Consider the following 8959-nt stretch of genomic DNA (forward strand, 5'->3'; position numbering starts at 1 on the left):
GCTCCAAACCCTTTGAATATGTCTCCTCCTTAGTTAAGAAATTAGAAGACAATCAGATGTGAAAAGCCCCCATATTCAATGGAAAAATTTTTGAAATATGGAAGAGAAGAATGGAGAAATTTTTGATGACCCTAGGATGTGAAGTATGGGAATTAGTTATTATTGAACATACTACTACAAATGAGTCAGATGATTCCAATACAAAATCAATGGAAGCAATCTTGAGTGGAATATCATATCACATAAAATTCAAAATGGATAAATTTTCATCAACAAAATATCTTTGGGATAATCTTCAATATATTAACACAAAAGGAATTTTTCTCATTACCTCGGATCTAGAATATGGTGGTAAAGAGCACAAATATAATCTAAAACCATAGAAGATAGCTGAAAACAAGGATGAAGGAACCAATTGCATAAAAGAGGATGATGATGAAGAGAACATTGAAGTGGTATTTGAAGTAGTCCTTAAGGGAAAACTTGTGTTTACTCTAGAAGAGATAAGTAGTTTGAAAAGGAAAATGAGGAAATCAAGAAATAGGTAGAAAATGTTGATCATGACCTTGTCAAAATAAAGGAAGAATTTTTCCTTTTAAGGTATCAGTTACAAGAAAGAGGTAAGGATCTCAACAAGATTACGACATAATTGCATCAGAATGAGAAGAAATGTAATGAAGAAGTAGCCTTTTTGACAACTCAACTATAAGAAGCAAAGAAAATGGAAGACATTTTGATAAGTCATCTCAACCAAACATATGAGGACTTGAATAAATCTGAAGAAAAAATTGGTAAACATGAAGAAGAAGTCAACTTCCTAAATGTTTAGATAAAGGAATCAAAGAAAGAAGAACAAGTAATGAAGATCCAACTAACAAATAAATAATACAACTATTAAAGGCTTGAAGAAGAGATTGGTTCCTTGAGAAATGAAGCGGACAAGCTATCTAAGAGTCTGAAAAGTTATCAAGCCTTGGATGAAATCCTAAGTCATCAAATATCACCACTTAACAAATCTAGTCTTGGATAAGAAAGTGAGCCTTATAGAAAAAGTGATGCAAACCCTAAAGCATGAAAGAACAAGAATGTGGAGAATCTTGAAAGTTGTGAAAATTCCCCCAACTCCAGTAGAACCAAGGAGATGATTCAAAATAACACTCGACTAACCTTTGCTCCAAGAAGATATTATGCAAGCATCAATGAATATCATCAAAGAAACTCAAGGAAAAACAACTTCAAAAGTGCACCAAGGCAAACCTCCTCTTCCAGGTATCAAACTATATTTTTTGGTTATTGTTACTCTTGTACAAATTTTGGGCACATGGAAAAGGATTGCAAGTTATATAGCAAAGAGATTTATAAGGATTCTTATCATTTCCACAAAAGGAAAGTTGTAGGAAGTTACTCCAAAGTGTTCACCAGCAAAACTTATGCTCCCTCATTCATGTACATAATTGAATGCTTCAAATGTCATAATATTGGACATATGGCTCATGATTGTAACTTAAATTGGGTTCCTAGAAAATATGAAGAATCATCATTCCAACATGGAAAAAGAGAATTTTGGAGAAGGAAGCATGTTGAAGCAAAAAATAACATCTTGGGTGTGCCTTGAATGACCAGGGAATTGATTCTTGTTGCTGATCAAATATAGGCATCATAGGCAGAAACCATGATGCAAGATTCTTCCTCTTAGAAAAAGGAATATGATGCATACTGTTAGGAGGAGCATTTCTTAGCATAAATACTCTTATGGTCACCAATTTCTAGTTTGTTGTAAATTATGGATTCACATAGGTTCCAGGTATTGGAAAATGTAACTAGTTTTGGTCTTCATAATTGTCAATGTACTCAAATCATTATGTATATCTTATGCTACAAGAAAAAGAAGAAAGAAAAATATTATTTTTAAGCATTGGTTTCATGTTCCATTTTGATGGTCATCTAGGTAAAGTATTTTCTTCATGCTTCTAGGGTTTGTCATGTCAAAAGAATAATTTTCTTTAGTTAAGAAAGTATTTTTCAAATGTATAAGACTCTATTGGGCAAGTTGTAACATGTAAAAGATATAAATTATGAGTTTAGAGAGTCAAATATGCCTTTAATACCAAGTTGGACCTAGTCAAAGACAAGTCATCCTAGAGAGGGATAATTCAACCTCATGTGAAGACTATAAATAAGAGGAGCTCGACCTCATTTGAGACACACATAGGCAGTTCAATCTCTTGAATAAGGAGTGAAATTAGAAAGAAAATTAAGAAAATAAGTCAAGGTTAGAATAAGAAGAAACCAAATTCCAGAAGAAAAGAAATCTTCCCTATACTATCTCACATGTGTAAAAAATCAGAGTTGCAGCGAGGCTAAAGTTGCAGGTCTATTATAGGAGGCTGAGATTTTGATGCAAAGGGGTGAAATCTAAGTTTAGAGCATATTGAAATGAGTTTGAATTTCATTGAACTTGTTGACTTGATCTTAATTGAGGAAGCAATTCTTGAAGGGATGACTTGGTGCTTGGAGGAGGACTTGGTCTAGGTTTTTGGGTCTTGGTGTCCTCATTTGAAGCAGATTCTATAAGAAGAGAAAAGACTCTTTCTGGGTTTTCCCCTTAGAGGGGTTTTTCCCTGTCTTGGAGTCTATATTTTGTGTCCATTTTCTTTATAATCTTCATGGTTTATGCTCTTGATAATTGTTTGATGAAAATAATCTAATAAAGAGCACAAGAAGATAATATAAGTTCACAATATTTATCAAGGATAAGGAAAATTGTTTAAGATAGTTGCCATACTTAATTTTTCCAACATGGTAACATAACAAAAGCGAGAATAGAAGGTATCTTGAAAATCATCTTATGGGCATAAGAAGAGATTACTTGTCAAAAGGAACCATTTTCAAAAGGACATAAGTAAAGGCTTTAGAAGAACATCTATCGACCTAGGAGGAAGAAGACTATAAGCTCTATTTAAAGGTTCTCTAAGTGCATTCCACTATTTTGAAGAAGAGCATATATCTTGAAGGAAGGAAATCTTTGAAGGATCTTGAAAGAAACAAGGAGAAATCACCTTTGAAATAGCTATAGATCTAAAGAGGCCAAGCAAAGGAGGAGAAAATTATGTTTGGGATAGTTTTTTCATAAATTGTTTGGGTTGAGATTGGAGGAGAAACATGGAAGAATATGAGTTACGTAGGACAATTATATGCCTATTTTATGACTGCTTTCCATATGAAACATATCCTAGTTCTTTGAAGCGTGCCCTAGTTGTAGGTCGAAGACCTGTAGGTGACTATTTGTAAGAATGAAAAAGCCTACAGTGGGTTGGCAATGGGATTAAAAGGAAGTGACTTGCAAAAATTGCTAAGCCCCAATGTTTGGAGACAATTTTGTCATTAATTGTAGGACTATGAATATAGTTACAATCAACCCTAATCAGAGGGCTGAAATTGAAGAAGGGAGCTACATGAACCAAGAAAAAGAAGGACAACATAACATTGATAATTAAGAAGGAATTTAAGGATTGTTAGAAATGAATGATTTGGGAACTAAATGAAGTTCGAATAGATCTTTGAAGAAACTCCCATTAATCATGGAAGAGAGAGGTATGTACTTTTTTCATGTAATATATGTCCATGCATACAAGATATGTCTATTGTATGGTTGAGGTCTTGCAGTTAGGGTTTTGGAAATTCCTTTATGGTAGATTTTGATAACTATAGAGTTGTTAGGGTTTGTATATATGTGTAGTCTTGAGGACTCTTTGTTTATATTGAATTAACCCTAGGAGCGAAAACCATAACCCTAATTGGTTGTTCCCTCTAAGAAAACCCTAGCTCTTAACATATATGGTTTGCAAATATAATTTTTAAAAAGATAATTTAGGGTATGCGATAAAACCCTAGCAAGGGTTGGATTGAATAAATACTAGGTCTTGAAATTCAAATACCTAGGGCTGATATCCCTTAAAATCATAACAAGGTTTAGATCAAGATATACAGGGTTTGTAACTAAAACCCTAGAAGTTCACCTTCTAAGAAATCACAGAAACCCTAGATTGAAAAATTTGACATCATGCTCTTTGTATATTTTTCTTGGTTGTACTTTCTATTGAGAATTGCATGTATATTTTGAAGGCCATCAAAACTGTGGAAGAAAAATAAGAAGGATGAAAGAACAAAACAAGAAACACTCATGCTTGTTGATGAATCCTTGAAATTGCTAAGCATGATGAAAGGAGGGAATTGTAAGGACCTTGAAGGAATTGATGCTACTAAGTTCATTAATAATGTAGTATGCATTGTTATATTCTCTAGGAAAAACAAAATATGAAGCATGGCATCATAGAAAAAATCATATGACATCAGAAGATTTAGAGTCTACATGATCAAGTTTCTTTGATAGAAATGATATAGCTTACAAAAATGAGAAGAACAGGATCATATTGCGTATTATATTTCATCCAATCATTGTCTAACACAATGATAAAGGTAATCATTTTGTCAAGAGGGATCATCAAGATCCTATAAGAACAATCATTTTGGAAGGTTCTTGGAAGGAGCATTATGACATGACTGGTATATATTCCATCTAGCATGGAAACAATACTATTGAAGGATGAAGGAATGTAGATGGCCAAATTACAGTATGAAAGACAAAATTAAAATCTTTCTACTTCTGGGAAAAGGAAGTTACCTTCTACAGGTATAAGAATCAAGCTTGTTCAAGAAACGATGACTAGATGATTGTATGGAAGCATAGGTATGCAAACTCTTCTCTAGGGTAGGGTTCATATCTACAAGAATCTTAAGAAGGAGTTGGCTATAAAAGTGTGCTTGATAAGTTTTCCATATAGTTGTATTATGCTTGAAAGAAGAAATTTGACATGCTTTAGAATGAAAAGCGATCAAGACTCTCACACAAGATTTCATGGCATAAATATGACAATATTGATCAACATCAAGCATATTCTTTGAAAGAAAGAAAGGGAGTTAACCATGACAACTCCAAGGAAGTTATTTTAACTTGGTAATCAAGTTTCATCAATTGGCACTCTCATTAAATGAATGCATGGAGATGGATCATACAAAAGGATGTTGATCTCAAAAGACTCAATTAATAAAATACTATGATTAAAGGGACCATCATGATAAGAATATTTTGACATTGGTTATCTTGTTAACATATTTTTTTGTTGTCTAGAAAGATATTACAAGAATACATGATGATAGTTGAGGCAAGTTCAATTATTGGTGTAGAAATCAATTCAAAGAACATATGGATTGAGAATATTGGAAACTATGTAGTCAAGATGTTTACATCATCATCTTGGGATTGAAAGGTAGTAGTGTAAGAAGATAACCTGATGTACATGTTCACTTTAATGTTTAGAAGAAGCTATTACTAGCTTGAAGTTTGATAAGGCTCAATAAAATGCCTCCATTAATGATAAAAAGAGGAAAGTGATATGTAAGGAAGATGGCCTCAACCCTGTCACAATATTGAAGGAAGAATGGCTCTAGAAAATCTTGGAAGAAAGAAGCTCAACATGATGATACGCAAAGGAAAAAGGGAGCCATGCAATTATCCCCAGGAAGAACTGGTAGTTGATACATTTATGAAGAGAAGCTATAAATATTGTGATTATGACTTCCAAATTGAAAGGAAGTAAAAGAATCTCCTTTATGCTTTAGAGGGAGTAGGAAGTATTGTTATTATTCACTAATCAGGTGATTAAAGTTTTGCTAAAAAATGAAAGTTCCCAAAAAGTATTGAAACTAGTGTCAATTCAAAGTTCTCGTCGTTCAGAATCCAGTGACATTCATTTCACCTCAATCTAACACCGTATGCTCCAGATATCACGTTCTAATCATTTTCCCAAACAGGTAAAATTTGAGTAGATCTATTAACTGGGCAGTTGACTGGGTTGACCGTACTATTGAGTCAATAGGGTGACTGTGGATGGTATGAGCCAATGAGAGGCTACCAAGTGTCACCCTCCAGTTCATTCAAATTTGGGTGCATTTGATTGGTTTGTGGTCATTTGAGGTGGACCAGTAATATGGTGCCACATGGCCCAGTCATGGGCTACCACGTGGCATTCTAGTGTCATGAAAAAGTTTGTTTATGGTCGGCCAATCCTCCATGGGATTCAAGCCCCTGATCTGACAACAAACAAAACTATGCTCTACCTATCTGCCTACAGTGAGTCTTAACATACAAAGGCTCCAAATACTATATAAAGTTTCGATGGATTGCATTTGGGGGTTGGGGTCAAGCTAAGCCCTTGGCCCCCAGTCACCTTTACACCCACGAGACCATAGGTGAAATGGATTTGATGGCTCAGGATTAGACCTGGCCTAAGGTTTTGGAACTTACCATATAGTTAGAGGCACGAAGGGAAGGTGCCAACTACAAAGGGGCTCGGTGGTAGCTCAGGTCCTAGTCACCTGTAACCATAGGACCATGTCAGAGGGTGCTTACAGAGGGCACTTAGGAGGAGTCATATATCCTGGTTCCATTGGCACATAGAACCACTGATAGTGTAAGGCGGAAGGGGCAAAGGAGTAGGCGCAAAGATTCGGGGGCTAGCCGCTGGTCTTATGGAGAAGTTAGAACTGTGGCATGGCGGATAAGGGCTAGGCCAGCGGGGGCAAGCGTTAAGGCCCAACCCATGACCTTATGTGCCAATGTGACCCTATTTTTCAGACTTGAGGGTTATTGGTGAAATTAAAATTCCAACAAACTGCACTGGCGAAGGGCAAATTTGTCACTCGGTTAGTGAAAAATATGACGTATTTGTAGGACAGTTAGAGTGTTGGTCCGATTTGTAGAATAATTAATAGTGAAACTCATATGAGATCTTGGGAGCCATATATTTTGGAGTTTTGGGCCAAATTGAGCTTAAAAAGAGTCCACTTAGGGGTTTTGGATGTTATGAATCCATTGGTAACCTCTAATTTCTTATTTGAGCACATTTAAGTAGTATTTTGCATGTTTGAGACTAAGGGTGTATGGATCAATTAGGGTTTGGAAGTAGTTGTGGAAGGTGTTTGAGCATGGAGAAGACCTTGTAAGGGTATTCTCACCTTCAGAAGTCTACTGCAACAGTTTTTACTTGCAAGGTTCATCTCAGTTTTACTTTTCTCATTATTTTATGTTGAGGGAAGTTTTTTTTATGTACTTCAATATGGAATTGAAGTGCTCACATGCTCATTTTAGCTCATTTTAGTTGGAGTATGGAATCTTTGTAGGAGATGCTTTGTGTTGTTGCTGTATGTGAGAGTTATTTGTAGGAGAACATTACCTTGTAGGGTTAATAACCACATGTTTCCATCAGAAAACATTTATGTACTTCCTTTTTCTATTGAATGTATGAGTAGTCTAGCTATGTTGGAAGACCCAAAGATGTAGCCCAGGAGGGGTGAACTTTGTTAACAAATATTTTGTTATGCTCTTCATTATGCATGTATTAGTTATGTGCTATTATGTTTCGTATGTTAAGTTTACATGTGAATACTAACTCATGACTTGAAGAAACAACAGAAAAACTTGTTTTGTGACAAGACCCATTTTACCTTGAAAAACGTTAGAATGGTCCTATTTTTATTTTGTTTCATTATGGAGAAGAGGAAGAAGTCACATACTCCATTTTCATATCAGGTTGGTATAAGAGCACCAGTTGACCAAGTTGTAAGAATGGGCAGCAAAAAGAGTCTCCAAGAGATAGAGGAGTGGAATTTGGCTCTTCATATGGAGAACATAGAGTTGAGAAGGATGCTAGAGATGGATGAAGAGGAGAAAAGGAACATGTGACTTCAGTTGCAGCATGTGGTAGAAGAAGAAGTTGCTAAAATTTTTACTCATGTGCCAGCAAGAGAAACCTCCATAATGAAACTAGTACGTGTTCATGGTTCAAACAGTGGTTATGGACCATATGAGGAAGATGATGCATGTGCATTTTGCAAGCATCTTCAAGAAGCATGTAATATGCTAGTTGATAAGAGTGGGTGGCTAGAGTCATATGCAATATCATTGTCATCATCATTAGAAGATGAAAAGATGAATGGCAAGTTTAAAGAGGTAATTATCATTTCAAGTACAATTCCTTCTACTTATGTGTATAGCACCTCTTTTGCAGCATTTGAGCTTCATACCAAACGCATAGGTATGAAGCTTCTTTCCAATATGGGTTATGAAGGTGGAGGCCTCATCATAAATGACCAAGGTATTACCAATCCAATCATGGTTGAGGAGAGATTGAAGTATCAAGGATTGGGATATGGTCGAAGGGAGTTTTGAGAATGCTCCAAACGTCTTGAGGTACATTAACCATACGAGGATGAGATGTCACCACCTTGTGACAATGTTAATTCATCTCCCAGTGAGATGAATGATTGAAGGTACCTTGCATGGCATCATCCACTCCACTTCGTTAAAGCTACAACCCTAGAGACGAGTATAATTCTCATGGGTGTTTTCAAATGCATGATAATTTTGAATACTTGTGGAATAAGTACCCTTGTACTTTCTATGATGCATTTGAACATTTTGTGGATGTATGTGAGAAATGTATGATAATGGTTAAAAGGATGGATCATATTTCAGGCATCAAGCATAATGATTCTCCTTTGCATGAGAGAACTTCTGCATCAGTAAACAAGAGAAAGTTCTTCTGTACCCATTGCAAGATGCATGGACATGGAACTGAACAATGTTGGAAGTTACATCCAAAGATCCATTCAAAGAAAGGAAAAGAGATTGGGCAACATAATGCAAGGGAAGAAAGAGGTGGAAAAGAGGACTCGCCGCAATCCTAAGAAACCTTCAAGGTAAATATGATGCAAAAATAGAACCGATAGGAATAGAACAGGAAAAGTTTGGGTAGACTTATTGTAAAGTTGCTTTGTAAATCTTGTAATTACTTCTTTTTGTTTACCTGTTTAGGTACTTTTGTAAAGTGAATAATTA

Source organism: Pinus tabuliformis, chromosome X (genome assembly GCF_031772625.1).
Source record: "Pinus tabuliformis cultivar Carrire ecotype Pingquan chromosome X, CPIR1, whole genome shotgun sequence".
NCBI lineage: Eukaryota > Viridiplantae > Streptophyta > Pinopsida > Pinales > Pinaceae > Pinus > Pinus tabuliformis.